We start from the raw sequence: 17,053 nt of genomic DNA on the forward strand, positions 1-17,053 counted from the left end.
TACCTGGATGACATTGCCATCTTCAGACTCTCCTGGGAGGAACACCTACAGCACCTCCAGGAGCTGCTCAGGCGAATTCACCAAGCAGGCCTGACCATCAATCCGTAAAAGTGCCTGATGGGCATGAGAGAGGCCCACTACCTGGAGCACTGGGTAGGTGAGGGCTTCATGAGGCCAAAGCCCGGGAAAGTGGATGGAATCGCATCCTGGCCCACCCCCAGGACCAAGAAACAGGTGTTGTGCTTCCTGGACACTGCACAGTTCTATAGGCGCTTTGTACAGAAATAAAGTAGCCTGGCAAAACCCTTGACGGACCTCAAGCTACCCCAAACAGTTGACTGGACAGACAGCTGTGAGGTGGCTTTCCGGGCTTTGAAAACAGCCCTGAGCAGTTCTCCGGTGCTAAAATCCATTGACAGCAGTCGGACGTTCCTAGTACAGACCGATGCCAGTGACTTTGGCCTTGCTGCTGTGCTCAGCCGGGTGGGCTTGGGGAACCAAGAGCACCCTGTTTGGACCTGAGCCAGAAGCTTCTGCTGAGGGAAGTGGCCTATTCCACCATCGAGAAGGAGTGCCTGGCCATGGTCTGGGCCTTGCAACGTTTGCAGCCCTACCTGTACGAATGCGCCTTCACCGTGGTGACTGACCATAACCTCCTGAGCTGGCTACAATCCGTGTCTGGTACCAACGGAAGGTTTTTACGCTGGAGCCTTGCCCTCCAACAGTACGACTTTACCGTGAAACACAAAAATGGCAGTGAGCATGGCAAAGTAGATTGATTGTCCCGCCGGGGCGACCGTGCCGAGGTGTGCATGAAAGAGTTACAAGAGGTCCTGCCTCCATAGCGCAGTCCAAAAGGGGAGGTGTCAGGAATATGATGTATTTGATTCTCTATTATCACGCACACTGAGCTCTAATACATCCATTAGGCCTGTGTAAGACACACGCTGTGGGCTATTTGACCCTCTCCCAGCTCCTTTTCACTCTGTCTGTGTAATTCTAAACCACTCATCCCCCCTTCCTCCGGGGCAGCTGTGAGTGAGCAGAAAACCTTCCTTTGTCTGAACCATGTGCTTTAAACGAGAGAGTTATTCAAGATGGAATAATTCAACCCCAAGTAGTGACATAGGTGTGAAAGTTACATATTTGGGATGTGCAACAATAGGGCTACACACCAGTGTGTTTTCTTAGCTCAGCGCCTAGCAGGAATGGAGAAACGGAGTACTACTTAACCAGGTCACTCAGCTATCCCATGTGTAGACTTAAAAGGAAGCTAACCTCGTGAGAAGACATGTAATACTTTTGTTGTCACTCTACAAGGTTACCAGCGTACATTATGATGGATATGAGTTTTAGTAAATTTCTGAGTCTCTTTAGAAAGGGGAGTGAAGTCCATGGCACAGCCCACTCAGTGATGTCATGACCAGGGGTGTAAAGATAGTGGTACCTCATTCTGCACTAGGTTTTTGCCCAGAGAGCCAGCTAAAGAGAGACTCTGTGATGCATTTTGATGTCACTCCTCCCCACGCCACATGGTCAGCCATGATATAAGACAAATGTAAGTTTACTTTCATCTTTAATCCCATTTATTTTGTGATCGACCTGTGCATACATGATTGTCTCATTTTGGTAATTTCTTTTTATATACTTTTGTAAACACTGCCTAATCTTTTTTGGAGTAAAAGTTATAATATTTACTAGCTTCATTTTCCTTGCTCTAAAACGTACCTTAAGTCATCTGACATAAATTACGCCACTGATTGGGTTGGCTCCTGACCCGCTATTAGTCATAGGAATAGGAACTGGTGGCAGCAGATTGTACTGAGCTTGTTGAGTAACACTGGCAGTGATGGAACGGGGTTTATAAGTGTATTGCTCAGCGGCGGCTGGGAATAATATCACCCTCATTGCAGCATGCCCAATAGTCACTACATGACCGGGCAGCCTTTCTGGCCACTAATTATCCTAGGTGCAGTTCCCTGACTGACCTTAGGGTAAGGGGGGTGCCAGAGGGCTGCAGGTTCAAAACCAGAACTGGGAAGTGGAATATAAATAAATCCATGCAGAACTAACTGGGTGCAACCACACACCCCATGTTCATGACACACGGCATCTCCAGACTTTGTAACATCTGTCACATGTGATGTTAGTGGCCTACTGGAGGTCATTTGTAGGGCTCTGGCATTGCTCCTCCTTGCATAAAGGAGGTTGCAGTCCTGCAGGTGGGTGCTTGCTCTCCTACGGCCATCTCCATGTCTTCTGGTATCTGGTCTATCCCCTGGTATCTGCTCCATGCTCTGGACACTGTGCTGACAGACACAGCTACCGTTTTTTCCGCAGCTAGCATTGATGTGTCATGCTGGATGAGCTGCACTACCTGAGCAACTTCTGTGGGTTGTAGACACCAACTCATGCTACTGTACGTACCTCTAGGGGTAACAGCAATGACAAAATGCAAAAATGACCAATATAACAGCCAAAGAGGATGAAAACAGAGAACTGGTCTTTGGTCACTACCTGCAAAACCAGTAATTTATAGGGGTTGTCTCGCTAATTGCCTATAGTTTCTACATATTGCCATTTGCACAACAGCAGTAGAAATTGATTCACAATCAGTTTGTTTCGTAACTGGACAGTTTAATTTCATAGAAGTGTGATTGAAAGAGTTACATTGTGTGATTAAATGTTCCCTTTGTATACACAGTGGCTACAGAAAGTATTCAGACTCCTTTAAAATTTTCACTCTTTGTTTCATTGCAGCCATTTGGTAAATTCAAAAAAGTTCATTTTTTTTCTCATTAACATACACTCTGCCCCCCATCTTGACTGACAAAAACAGAAATGTAGAAATTTTTGCATATTTATAAAAAAAGAAAAAATGAAATATCACATGGTCATAAGCATTCAGACCCTTTTTTCAGACACTCATATTTAAGTCACATGCTGTCCATTTCCTTGTGATCCTCCTTGAGATGGTTCTACTCATTCATTGGAGTTCAGCTGTATTTAATTAAACTGATAGGTGTGTGCCTTTCCAAATCATGTCCTGTCTTTATATGATCTCACAGCTCACAGTGCATGTCAGACCAAATGAGAATCATGAGGTCATAGGAACTGGCCAAGGAGCTCAGAGACAGAATTGTGGCAAGACACAGATCTGGCCAAGGCTACAAAAGAATTTCTGCAATACTCAAGGTTCCTAAGAGCACAGTGGCCTCCATAATCCTTAAATGGAAGAAGTTTGGGACCACCAGTAGTCTTCCTGCACCTGGCTGTCCAGCCAAACTGAGCAATCGTGGGAGAAGAGCCTTGGTCAGAGAGGTAAAGAAGAACCCCAATATCATTGTGGCTGAGCTCCAGAGATGCAGCAGGGAGATGGGAGAAAGTTCCACAAAGTCAGCTATCACTGCAGCCCTTCACCAGTTGAGCCTTTATGGCAGAGTGGCCCAACGGAAGCCTCTCCTCAGTGCAAGACATATGAAAGCCCAGATAGAGTTTCCTAAAAACACATGAAGGACTCCCAGAATATGAGAAATAAGATTCTCTGGTCTGATGAGATGACGATAGACCTTTTTGGTGATAATTCTAAGCGGTATGTGTGGAGAAAACCAGGCAATGCTCATCACCAGCCCAATACAATCCCAAGAGTGAAACATGTCGGTGGTAGCATGATGCTATGGGGTGTTTTTCAGCTGCAGGGACAGACGACTGGTTACCATTGAAGGAAACATGAATGTGGCCAAGTGCAGAGATATCCTTGATGAAAACTTCTTCCAGAGTCCTCTGGACCTCAGACTTGGCCAAAGATTCACTTTCCAACAAGACAATGACCTAAGAACACAGCAAAAATAACAAAGGAGCAGTTTTAGAACAACTCTGTGACCATTCTTGACTGACCCAGCCAGAGCCCTGACCTAAACCCAATTGAGTATCTCTGGAGAGACCTGAAAATGGCTGTCCACCAACGTTCACAATCCAACCTGATGGAACTGGAGAGGATCTGCAAGGAAGAATGGCAGTGGATCCCCAAATCCAGGTGTGAAAAACTTCTAACATCATTCCCAAGAAGACTCATGGCTGTACTAGCTCAAAAGGGTGCTTCTACACAATACTTAGCAAAGTTTCTGAATACTTATGAACATGTGATATTTCAGCTTTTCTTTTTTAATAAATTTGCTAAATTTTCTACATTTATGTTTTTTTTCAGCCAAATGGGGTGTGGAGTGTACATTAATGAGAAAAACATGAACTTTTTTGAATTTACCAAATGGCTGCAATGAAAAAGATTGAAAAATGTAAAGGAGTCTGAATGCACAGTAAAGAGCAAAAGGACAACAATGTTTTGAACTTTTGACTTTCAGGCTTCATATCTCACCATCCACTACTACTTTGATCGTGAGATTCCCATCATTTTATAGACAATCATTTTGGCTATCTCATACATAAATTTGGCTTGCAACTATTTAGCATACGATTAACTATGCAGATTCTGGTAATGTCACTACATTGCTACTGATTCGCTCCTAAATATCTAAATTAAAATTTTTATTATTTTGTTAGTGTTTTGTAAATTCAGCTTTAGCTTTCAACACTGCCTGAATACTTCCAGGCATGCTTTCGATCAGATTCAAACATGTGTCGACTGAAATTTGATCTCAGGTCTCTTCTACGCATTCCCAAAGTTGGGATTTATACATGGGATATGCATCTATCTTCATATGTGTTCTGTCCTGGTTTTGCTGCCTTAAGTCTGAATGTACAATGATCACATACATATAAAAACATAAGCATTATTATGTAAGTGTTTGTGAAGTGATCAATAGCCTGGAACATTGTAAAATGATTTTTTTTTTGCTGTTGTCTGACCTTCAAGCTTCATGAACAGAATGCAGAGAAGTTTTTAATACAGTCTGTGCATTTGACGCTTGCAAAAGCTGTTGCCATATACACATGGTATCAACTCCAATGAGATTTAATTATTAAAAGTTATTCAGTTCTATATAGTAGAAAAAATATCAATAGAATAAGTAATTTATGATCAAATGAGAGAGTTTCTGACTTTCCACAACCCCACTGATAAATTGCTTGAAAATGTCACTCTGGTAAGTGCCATGTCCTTTTCATTGTTTACTGTACATTGCTCTATGAAGAGCAATGCCATACTTTTATCAGTTCTAAACCAAGGAGGAGACACAATATTTAGAGAAGTTTGGTCATACATTATAATATAGCTGATCAGCATGAATGCTGAGAGTTCATCTTCCATTGATTTAACAATAATGGCATCTAAAGCTTGGCACCTTAAAAGGGTTGTCAGGTTCTATTGCCAAGTTTTTAATGCTAAGGTTTGGATATGCTTTAAAGAAGACTACTTCTTGTGATATAATGATAATTTTAGTTCAAAGTACAAAATTAAAGGAATAGTATGATTGTGTACACTTTTGTAAATGTTAACACACAAAGGTTAAGTACATATAAAGATTAAACACATATAAAGATTAAGTACATATACTCACATCATCATCAAGGAGCTTTTAACCCCTTTACCCCCAAGGGTGGTTTGCACGTTAATGCCCGGGCCAATTTTTACAATTCTGACCACTGTCCTTTTATGAGGTTATAACTCTGGAACGCTTCAACGGATCCTGATGATTCTAACATTGTTTTCTCATGACATATTGTACTTCATGATAGTGGTAAAATTTATTTGATATTACCTGCGTTTATTTGTGGAAAAACGGAAATTTGGCAAAAATTTTGAAAATTTTGCAACTTTCCAAATTTGAATTTTTATGCCCTTGAATCATAGAGATATATCACACAAAATACTTAATAAGTAACATTTCCCACATGTCTACTTTACATCAGCACAATTTTGGAACCAATTTTTTTTTGTTAGGGAGTTATAAGGGTTAAAAATTGACCAACAATTTCTCATTTTTACAACACCATTATTTTTAGGGACCACATCACATTTTAAGTTACTTTGAGGTGTCTATATGATAGAAAATACCCAAGTGTGACACCATTCTAAAAACTGCACCCCTCAAGGTTCTCCAAACCACATTCAAGAAGTTTATTAACCCTTCAGGTGTTTCACAGGAATTTTTGATGAACATTTAACTTCTCTCACAAAAAATGTACTTCAGCTCCAATTTGTTTTATTTTACCAACGGTAACAGGAGATATTGGACCACAAACATTGTTGTGCAATTTTTCATGAGCACGCCGATACCCCATATGTGGGGGTAAACCATTGTTTGGGTGCATGGCAGAGCTCGGAAGGGAAGGAGCGCCATTTGACTTTTCAATGCAAAATTTACTGGAATTGAAATAGGACAACATGTCACGTTTGGAGAGCCCCTGAGGTGCCTAAACATTGAAACCCCCCACAAGTGACACCATTTTGGAAAGTAGACCCCCTAAGGAACTTATCTAGATGTGTGGTGAGCACTTTGACCCCCCAAGTGCTTCACAGAAATTTATAATGTAAAGCAGTAAAAATAAAAAATCATATTTTTTCACAATAATGATTTTTTCGCTCCCAAATTTTTATTTTCCCAAGGGTAACAGAAGAAATTGGACCACAAGAGTTGTTGTGCAATTTGTCCTGAGTACGCTGATACCCCATATGTGGGAGTAAACCACTGTTTGGGTGCATGGTAGAGCTCGGAAGGGAAGGAGCGCCATTTGACTTTTCAATGCAAAATTGGCTGGAATTGAGATCGGACGCCATGTCGTGTTTGGAGAGCCCCTGATGTGCCTAAACAGTGGAAACCCCCAATTCTAACTGAAACCCTAACCCAAACACATGCCTAACCCTAATCCCAACCCTAACCATAACCCTAACCACACCCCTAACCCTGACATACCCCATACCCTATTGCCAACCATAAATGTAATCCAAACCCTATCCATAACTTTAGCCCCATCCCTAACTTTAGCCCCATCCCTAACTTTAGCCCCAACCCTAACTCTAGCCCCAACCCTAAATTTTGCCCTAACCCTAACTTTAGCCCCAACCCTAACCCTAACTTTAGCCCCAAGCCTAACCCTAACCCTAATGGGAAAATAGAAATAAATACATTTTTTTATTTTATTATTTTTCCCTAACTAAGGGGGTGATGAAGAGGAGTTTGATTACTATTTATAGCTGTTTCTTTAGTGAACTTTTATGATTGGCAGCTGTCACACACTTAAAGATGCTTTTTATTGCAAAAAAATGTTTTTGCATCTCCATATTTTGAGAGCTATCATTTTTCCATATTTGGTCCACAGAGTCATGTAAGATCTTGTTTTTTGTGGGACGAGTTGATGTTTTTATTGGTACCATTTTCAAGCACATGACATTTTTTGATCGCTTTTTATTCTGATTTTTGTGAGGCAGAATGACCAAAAACCAGCAATTCATGAATTTCTTTTGGGGGGGGGGGCGTTTATACCATTCCACGTTTGGTAAAATTCATAAAGCAGTTTTATTTTTGGGGTCAGTACGATTACAGTGATACCTCATTTATATCTTTTTTTATGTTTTGGCGCTTTTATACGACAAAAATTATTTTATATAAAAAATAATTATTTTTGCATCACTTTATTCTGAGGATTATAACTTTTTTATTTTTCGCTGATGACACTGTATGGCAGCTCATTTTTTGCAGGACAAGATGATGTTTCCAGCGGTACCATGTTTTTTTATATCCCTTTTTTTGATTGCGTGTTATTCCACATTTTATTTGGCGGTATGATAATAAAGCATTATTTTTTGCCTCTCTTTTTTTATGGTGTTCACTAAAGGGGTTAACTAGTGGGACAGTTTTATAGGTGAGTGCGGCTGTTCGGTGATGACATACTATCCCGTCAGTGGTCATCCGGGCCCATACCACCTCGACAGGATAGTACATCATATGTCAGAAAGGGCTTAAACATCATCCATCTGGAATATCAGAGAAGCATGCACCAAGACAACCTTCTGGAAAATTCACAACACTGCATAGGCATCCCCACTTATGCAGGTATCACAACACTGAACACGTATAAGTACAGGTATCCAACTTTGTGCATCTGTCTTAGTCATGTTTCTCTGACCTTATATATTGATTTACACTGTATAACTGTGGTTCAGCCTCTGCCCTTTAGTGGACTGGTTTTGGGATAAGATGAATCAAAGATACCAGGCAAACATCAAACAATGGGGCAATAAACCCACAGAATATAAAAGATCCCAAGATTTACATAAGTCCATAACAGACAGAGGTAAAATAAACCTCCATGTTTTATAATAACAAACAACAAACATAGAAAAACATAGAACTATTTGTGAGGTAAAAGCTTTCAAACAATAAGTAAACAGTTCTGAAGATTGTGTCACTATGAGCATCTATCTGTAAATCTGTAAATGTATGACCAGCAATGCGGATCTGTCATGGTTAGAATGCAATGCAAAATATCCATTTTTAAATTCACACATTCTGTGTGACTGCAAACTTAAGAATCTGCCCAGCACACGCAATGGGCACTGTGGGGATTTGCTGGTTTCAGACCTGGGACTGGAGGGTATGTATGAGTTTTACATACCCCAGCCATTAGGCGTGGCCTTGCTTCATACACTTGCACTGAACTAAGGCTGTGCCCTCTCTATTATTGGTGCCCGCCAGTGGCCTCGCTCCATACAAGTGTAAGGAGAGTGAGGCCTGGCCCACTGGCTGTGGGTATGTATAACTCATACATACCCTCCTTTTCTGGGTTTAAAATGGCAAATCCCCTCATCTCACAGTGCGCTAGTGGGGATTCACAAGGCTGCAGTCACACAACTGCAGACTTATCGGTTTTGACAGGACAACCCTTTTAAGGATAGCTCACCAAATATGTAGAAAGGGATAATCCCTTTAAAATAGTCATGTGAATAAACATTCAATTCAGTTATCTCCAGTATATTCTACTAAAATATTTTCACTTTCATTAGCGAAATATAGCTGCTTCCTAAATATTGAAAATCGTCCCCAATTTCAACTTTGTCTTTGAACCAAGTAATCATGTAAAATGCTTTTTCATTAATGTAAAAATACAAGCATACTCAAAAAGAAACTCATAAAATACAACTAATATGCCTTAGGGTAGTGAATTCAGGCCTCAGGGTTTGCATGAACATTTTTAAGAAAATTAAATAGTTACTTTAAAACAAAAAATGACAACATTTATAAAATAGAACTAAATTAATAAACATAAATAAATGAAGAATAGAGGCACTCATCTAGAAATGCTTGTGTTTACTTGTAATGCATAGTATAGGATCTAATATGATATTCACAATATCACATAAATGGCTGTATCATATGCAAATTATAATGAATCGCTTAAATAGTTAGAAGCCATGCAATGCTAGAATCATAACAATTCTGATATTAAACCAAAAGTCAGGACTTGTGCTTGCGAACACAGAATAGTGATGGCAGGAATTATTTGCAAGTGTTACATAATTACATAGGTTGAAAAAAGGCCCATACAACATTTCTCATCCAATTGTTCATTTTGTCACTAAATTTACTATAATCTTCAATGTTTTGTGTACTGAGGAAATCATCCAGATCTTTTTTAAAAGCTGTTATAGTGTTTGCCATTACTACCTCTGTAGTGTGTTCCATATTCTGAGTGATCTAACTGTAAAGAACCCTTTCCTATTTCACTGTTGGAATTGCCTTTCTTCTATCTATAATGAGTGCCCCCTGGAACTTAGTATGGTCCTCGGAAGGAATAAGTCTTGTGCCATGTACTGTAAAAGAGATCCCCTCTGAGGCATCATTTTTCGAAGCTAAGCAAGCCCAACTTTTCCAACCTCTCATCAGATGAGAGGCCTTCCATCCCTTTCAATAATCTAGTTGCCCATCTTTGAACTGACTCTAATTTCGGAATGTCCTTTTTTAAATGGGGAGCCAAAAAATGGATCCCATATTCTTGTTGTGGCCTCAGCAGTGATTTATAAAGGGGTAACGATATATTGGGATCGCGGGATATTATCTCTCATTTTATACATCCTAAAATCTTGTTTGCTTTTATGGCTGCTGCCTGACATTGAGTACTGCTGCTCAGCCCACTTGTAACCAGAAGACCCAAGTTCTTCTCCTGTTCTGTAATTCCGAGTATGTTCCCATTTAATATATATACAGCAATAGGATTACGCTGTCCTAGGTGCATTACTCTACATTTGTTTTAATTAAACCTTGTTTGCCAAGTATTTGCCCATTCAGACATCTTATCCATATAGTTTTGCAAAATTGTTCTGTCAAGGTCAGATTTTAGTATCCTACATAGTTTGCTGTCATCAGCAAAGTTTAGAATTGAGAGTCCTCAGTGGTTGATACCTTTTAATGGCTAACTGAAAAGATGGTAACAAATTGCAAGCTTTCGAGACTACATACGTCTCTTCATCAGGCAAAGACTAAAACAAATTCTGAAGAATCACATATTTATGCACAACATAATATAGAGAAAAAAAAAAAAAAAAGGAGGGGAAAAAAAACCATGGATAAGCTAGGTGACATGAAGCAGAATTACCATGGGTGATAAACAGTTACGTCCATAAATATTGGGCCAATTCTTAGATAAGGATTGTTTTATTGTCCTGTGATTAGGGTCTCGTTCTGTTGTGATGACCCCACATGGTCTGAGGGGCAAGTTCATTAGTTGATGTAAAAAGACATAAATCCGTGTGACACATTCATTCCTGCATTTAGAGTGTCAAAGGTCGTCATCAGTTTATACTCCCAGACTCTTCTGTCTCTCTGAGTTTTGAAGTTACTTTTCAATACAAGTAATTTCATGTCCATAATGCTATGATTTGGGAGACAGAAATGTATTGCCACAGGTATATCCATTCTTTTTTCTTTTATTGTATGGCGATGAGAGTTCATCCTTGTTCTCAGTTTCTGCCCTGTCTCCCCCACATACAGACCCCCAGTTGGACATTTAGTACAAATAATTAGGTACACCACATTAGAAGTGATGCAGCTGAATGTACCTGGTATCTTGTAGTCCTGGTGTGAATTGGGGATCTTTATCTTGTCCGTGGTCATTATAAATGGACAGGTTTTACATTTTTTCTGATTGCAGGGAAAGGTACCTGCAGCTGTTGGAGAGGACAGGGAGCTTCTGACAATGATGCTTCTTAGATTTGGGGGCTGCCTAAAACACAGTAGTGGGGGGTCTGGAAAAATGGATTGTAAGCGGGCATCTTTTTGCAGTAAAGGTTGTAATTTCCGTGCAGCTCCCCTTAGCGCCTCCAGATTTGGATTGTAGGTGACCACTAGAGGCACCCGGTTATTTTCTTCTTTAGTTTTGTAATGTAGCAGGTGATTCCTTGATATTCTGGTGGCTCTTGTAATCTGATTTTCAATTGTTCTTGGATGGTAGCCCTGATTCAAAAAGGTCTTTCTGAGGCGACCCAGGTGTTCATCTCTATCCATTGGGTTGGAACATATACGATTGTATCTGATGGCTTGGCTGTAGACAATGGAGTTTTTTATGTGTTTTGGATGGAAACTGTCCCATTTAAGGTATGTTGGACGGTCGATTGGCTTCTGATACAGGGACGTCTCTATTTTATTGTTCTGCAGCTTAATGATGGTGTCCAGAAAGTTAATTTCAGTGCAGGAGTAGTTGAGTGTCAAGTTGATGGTAGGATGAAATTGATTAAACTGTTCATGGAACGACTTTAGCTGTGGCTCAGACTCCGTCCAGATGATTAAAATGTCATCAATGTAGCGGTAGTACGCCAGAGGCCTGATGGGACATGAGGACAAAAAGTCGCTTTCAAGCTTGGCCATGAACAGATTTGCATACTGTGGGGCCATTTTACTTCCCATTGCTGTGCCAGTCTCCTGTAGATAGATCTTCTTGTCAAACTCAAAGTAATTGTGGGTGAGGATAAATTTTATAAGTTTCACCACAGAATTTGCATCAGTCCCTGTGTTTTCCAGGAAGAATTTGCAGGCATTTAATCCATCCTGATGTGGGATATTGGAGTACAAAGATTCCACATCCATGGTGACCAGGATGGTTCCTTCTGGTAGAGGACCAATTGCTGATAGTTTATTCAATAGGTCAGTTGTGTCCTGAATGAAGCTGGGTGTATCTTTTACTAGGGGTTTAAGAATACCCTCTACCCATCCAGATACCTGCTCAGTAAGGGTGCCCACACATGAAATAATTGGTCTTCCTGGGTTTCCAGATTTGTGGATTTTGGGAAGCATGTAGAATGTCCCTGTTCTTGGACTTTCTGGTATCAGGTCATTGGCTCTTATGGATACGTCAGGCAGACAAGATACTAACTTGTTTAGTTCCTTGTAATAGTCCTGTGTAGGATCCGACTCCAATGTTTTGTAGTAGCGTGTGTCCATAAGTTGTCTGTTTGCTTCCTTCATGTAGTCTGATGTGTTCATCATGACTATTGCACCACCCTTGTCAGCAGGTTTGATGATGATTTCTTTGTTGGTTTTCAGAGACTGTATGGCCTTTCTCTCCTGGGCACTGATGTTGAATGCTTGTGTCCTGTTAGTATCTATGATGGTGGATTTTATCAAATGTCTGAAGGAGTCTATATAGTTATCCAAATGAGGGTTGCGTCCCGGTGGAGGTACTGAACTGAACTCTGCAGTGATATGGAACATTTTTTCAGGAGACTGCGTCTGAGGGAATATTTCAATGATACAGAAGATTCAGAAAACACTCAGACTGAAGGAAAAGGGATCCTAACAACAAAGAAGAGGTCAGACTGGACACCTCCACCGGGACGCAACCCTCATTTGGATAACTATATAGACTCCTTCAGACATTTGATAAAATCCACCATCATAGATACTAACAGGACACAAGCATTCAACATCAGTGCCCAGGAGAGAAAGGCCATACAGTCTCTGAAAACCAACAAAGAAATCATCATCAAACCTGCTGACAAGGGTGGTGCAATAGTCATGATGAACACATCAGACTACATGAAGGAAGCAAACAGACAACTTATGGACACACGCTACTACAAAACATTGGAGTCGGATCCTACACAGGACTATTACAAGGAACTAAACAAGTTAGTATCTTGTCTGCCTGACGTATCCATAAGAGCCAATGACCTGATACCAGAAAGTCCAAGAACAGGGACATTCTACATGCTTCCCAAAATCCACAAATCTGGAAACCCAGGAAGACCAATTATTTCATGTGTGGGCACCCTTACTGAGCAGGTATCTGGATGGGTAGAGGGTATTCTTAAACCCCTAGTAAAAGATACACCCAGCTTCATTCAGGACACAACTGACCTATTGAATAAACTATCAGCAATTGGTCCTCTACCAGAAGGAACCATCCTGGTCACCATGGATGTGGAATCTTTGTACTCCAATATCCCACATCAGGATGGATTAAATGCCTGCAAATTCTTCCTGGAAAACACAGGGACTGATGCAAATTCTGTGGTGAAACTTATAAAATTTATCCTCACCCACAATTACTTTGAGTTTGACAAGAAGATCTATCTACAGGAGACTGGCACAGCAATGGGAAGTAAAATGGCCCCACAGTATGCAAATCTGTTCATGGCCAAGCTTGAAAGCGACTTTTTGTCCTCATGTCCCATCAGGCCTCTGGCGTACTATCGCTACATTGATGACATTTTAATCATCTGGACGGAGTCTGAGCCACAGCTAAAGTCGTTCCATGAACAGTTTAATCAATTTCATCCTACCATCAACTTGACACTCAACTACTCCTGCACTGAAATTAACTTTCTGGACACCATCATTAAGCTGCAGAACAATAAAATAGAGACGTCCCTGTATCAGAAGCCAATCGACCGTCCAACATACCTTAAATGGGACAGTTTCCATCCAAAACACATAAAAAACTCCATTGTCTACAGCCAAGCCATCAGATACAATCGTATATGTTCCAACCCAATGGATAGAGATGAACACCTGGGTCGCCTCAGAAAGACCTTTTTGAATCAGGGCTACCATCCAAGAACAATTGAAAATCAGATTACAAGAGCCACCAGAATATCAAGGAATCACCTGCTACATTACAAAACTAAAGAAGAAAATAACCGGGTGCCTCTAGTGGTCACCTACAATCCAAATCTGGAGGCGCTAAGGGGAGCTGCACGGAAATTACAACCTTTACTGCAAAAAGATGCCCGCTTACAATCCATTTTTCCAGACCCCCCACTACTGTGTTTTAGGCAGCCCCCAAATCTAAGAAGCATCATTGTCAGAAGCTCCCTGTCCTCTCCAACAGCTGCAGGTACCTTTCCCTGCAATCAGAAAAAATGTAAAACCTGTCCATTTATAATGACCACGGACAAGATAAAGATCCCCAATTCACACCAGGACTACAAGATACCAGGTACATTCAGCTGCATCACTTCTAATGTGGTGTACCTAATTATTTGTACTAAATGTCCAACTGGGGGTCTGTATGTGGGGGAGACAGGGCAGAAACTGAGAACAAGGATGAACTCTCATCGCCATACAATAAAAGAAAAAAGAATGGATATACCTGTGGCAATACAGTTCTGTCTCCCAAATCATAGCATTATGGACATGAAATTACTTGTATTGAAAAGTAACTTCAAAACTCAGAGAGACAGAAGAGTCTGGGAGTATAAACTGATGACGACCTTTGACACTCTAAATGCAGGAATGAATGTGTCACACGGATTTATGTCTTTTTACATCAACTAATGAACTTGCCCCTCAGACCATGTGGGGTCATCACAACAGAACGAGACCCTAATCACAGGACAATAAAACAATCCTTATCTAAGAATTGGCCCAATATTTATGGACGTAACTGTTTATCACCCATGGTAATTCTGCTTCATGTCACCTAGCTTATCCATGGTTTTTTTTTCCCCTCCTTTTTTTTTTTTTTTCTCTATATTATGTTGTGCATAAATATGTGATTCTTCAGAATTTGTTTTAGTCTTTGCCTGATGAAGAGACGTATGTAGTCTCGAAAGCTTGCAATTTGTTACCATCTTTTCAGTTAGCCATTAAAAGGTATCAACCACTGAGGACTCTCAATTCTAAATATTTTTCTATCTACTGGCTAACACGGTACCAAGATATATTTCTTTCCTGTATCAGCAAAGTTTGACACTTTACTCTTAATCCCATTCAAAAGGTCATAAATAAAGAGGTTAAAAAGAATCAGTCCTAGCACAGATCCCTGCGGTACCCCGCTGCTGACTATATCCCATTTAAAGATTGTACCATTTATGACGACTCTCTGTTTCCTGTCATTTAGCCAATTCCTTACCCATCTTCATATAGTTTCCCCCAGTCCCTGCTTATGGAGCTTCAGTATAAGGCTGTTATGTGGTACAGTATCAAATGCCTTTGCAAAGTCCAGATAAATCATATCAGGTGCATTACCAACATCCAGATTTGCACTTACCTCCTTATAGAAACCCAACATGTTAGTTAGACACAACCTATATTTCATGAATCCTTGCTAGTTGTCAGTTATTCTATTATTCTCTGCAATATATTTCTGCAGGTCATCTCTTATAATGCCCTCTAAAATTTTGCACACTACTGATGTCAGGCTTACCGGATGGTAGTTGCCTGGCTCCACCTTCTTACCTTTCATAAATACCACATCAGCCATCCTCCAACCTGTAGCACCACCCCTGTTACAAGGGAGTCTAAGAATATAAGATACAGCAGTCTGTCAATTACTGAGCTCAATTCCCTATGTAACCATGGATGAGTGATATCTGGGGCAAGGGATTTGTCAATGTTTAATTTGCTCAGACGCGGGCTTTTGTTAAACTAACTATATCAGGTGCTGAATAGTGTTGAGCGATATCGTCCGATACTTGAAAGTATCGGTATTGGAAAGTATCGGCCGATACCGGCAAAGTATCGGATCTAATCCGATACCGATACCCGATACCAATACAAGTCAATGGGACTCAAGTATCGGACAGTATCCCTGATGGTTCCCAGGGTCTGAAGGAGAGGAAACTCTCCTTCAAGCCCTGGGATCCATATTAATGTGTAAAATAAAGAATTAAAATAAAAAATATTGCTATACTCACCTCTCCGACGCAGCCTGGACCTCACCGAGGGAATCGGCAGCGTTCTTTGCTTAAAATGCGCGCGTTTACTTCCTTCCGTGACGTCACGGCTTGTGATTGGTCGCGTGCCGCCCATGTGGCCGCGACGCGACCAATCACAGCAAGCCGTGACGTAATTTTCAGGTCCTCAATGCCTAATTCTAGGCATTCAGGATTTTAAAATTACGTTCCGGCTTGTGATTGGTCGCGTCGCGGTCACATGGGCGACGCGACCAATCACAAGCCGTGACGTCACGGGAGGCAGGAAACGCGCGCATTTTAAAATTACATCACGGCTTGTGATTGGTTGCGTGCCGCCCATGTGACCGCGACACGACCAATCACAGCAAGCCGTGATGTAATTTTCAGGTCCTAAATGCAGAATTAGGCTGCTCGGGCTAAGCCCTGCTGTTCTCGTGCCAGTGGGTTGCTTTTGCCCTTGCCAGTCCCGAAAAGGCCCTGGACGCATATTTCCATGGATTTTATTTCAGATCTCCCTGTCTCTCAAAGGATGTCAGTTATCTGGGTGGTTTGTGATCGCTTCTCTAAGATGGTCCATTTGGTACCTTTGCCTAAATTGCCTTCCTCCTCTGATTTGGTTCCATTGTTTTTCCAGCACGTGGTTCGTTTACATGGCATTCCGGAGAACATCGTGTCGGACAGAGGTTCCCAGGTTGTTTCGAGGTTTTGGCGGTCCTTTTGTGCCAAGTTGGGCATTGATTTGTCTTTTTCTTCAGCTTTCCATCCTCAGACAAATGGCCAAACCGAACGAACCAATCAGACTTTGGAGACATATCTGAGATGCTTTGTTTCTGCTGATCAGGATGATTGGGTGTCCTTCTTGCCTTTGGCTGAGTTCGCCCTTAATAATCGGGCCAGCTCGGCCACCTTGGTTTCGCCTTTTTTCTGTATTTCTGGTTTCCACCCTCGTTTTTCTTCAGGACAGGT

The sequence above is a fragment of the Ranitomeya variabilis genome, chromosome 2 (assembly GCF_051348905.1).
Source record: "Ranitomeya variabilis isolate aRanVar5 chromosome 2, aRanVar5.hap1, whole genome shotgun sequence".
Taxonomy (NCBI): Eukaryota; Metazoa; Chordata; class Amphibia; order Anura; family Dendrobatidae; genus Ranitomeya; species Ranitomeya variabilis.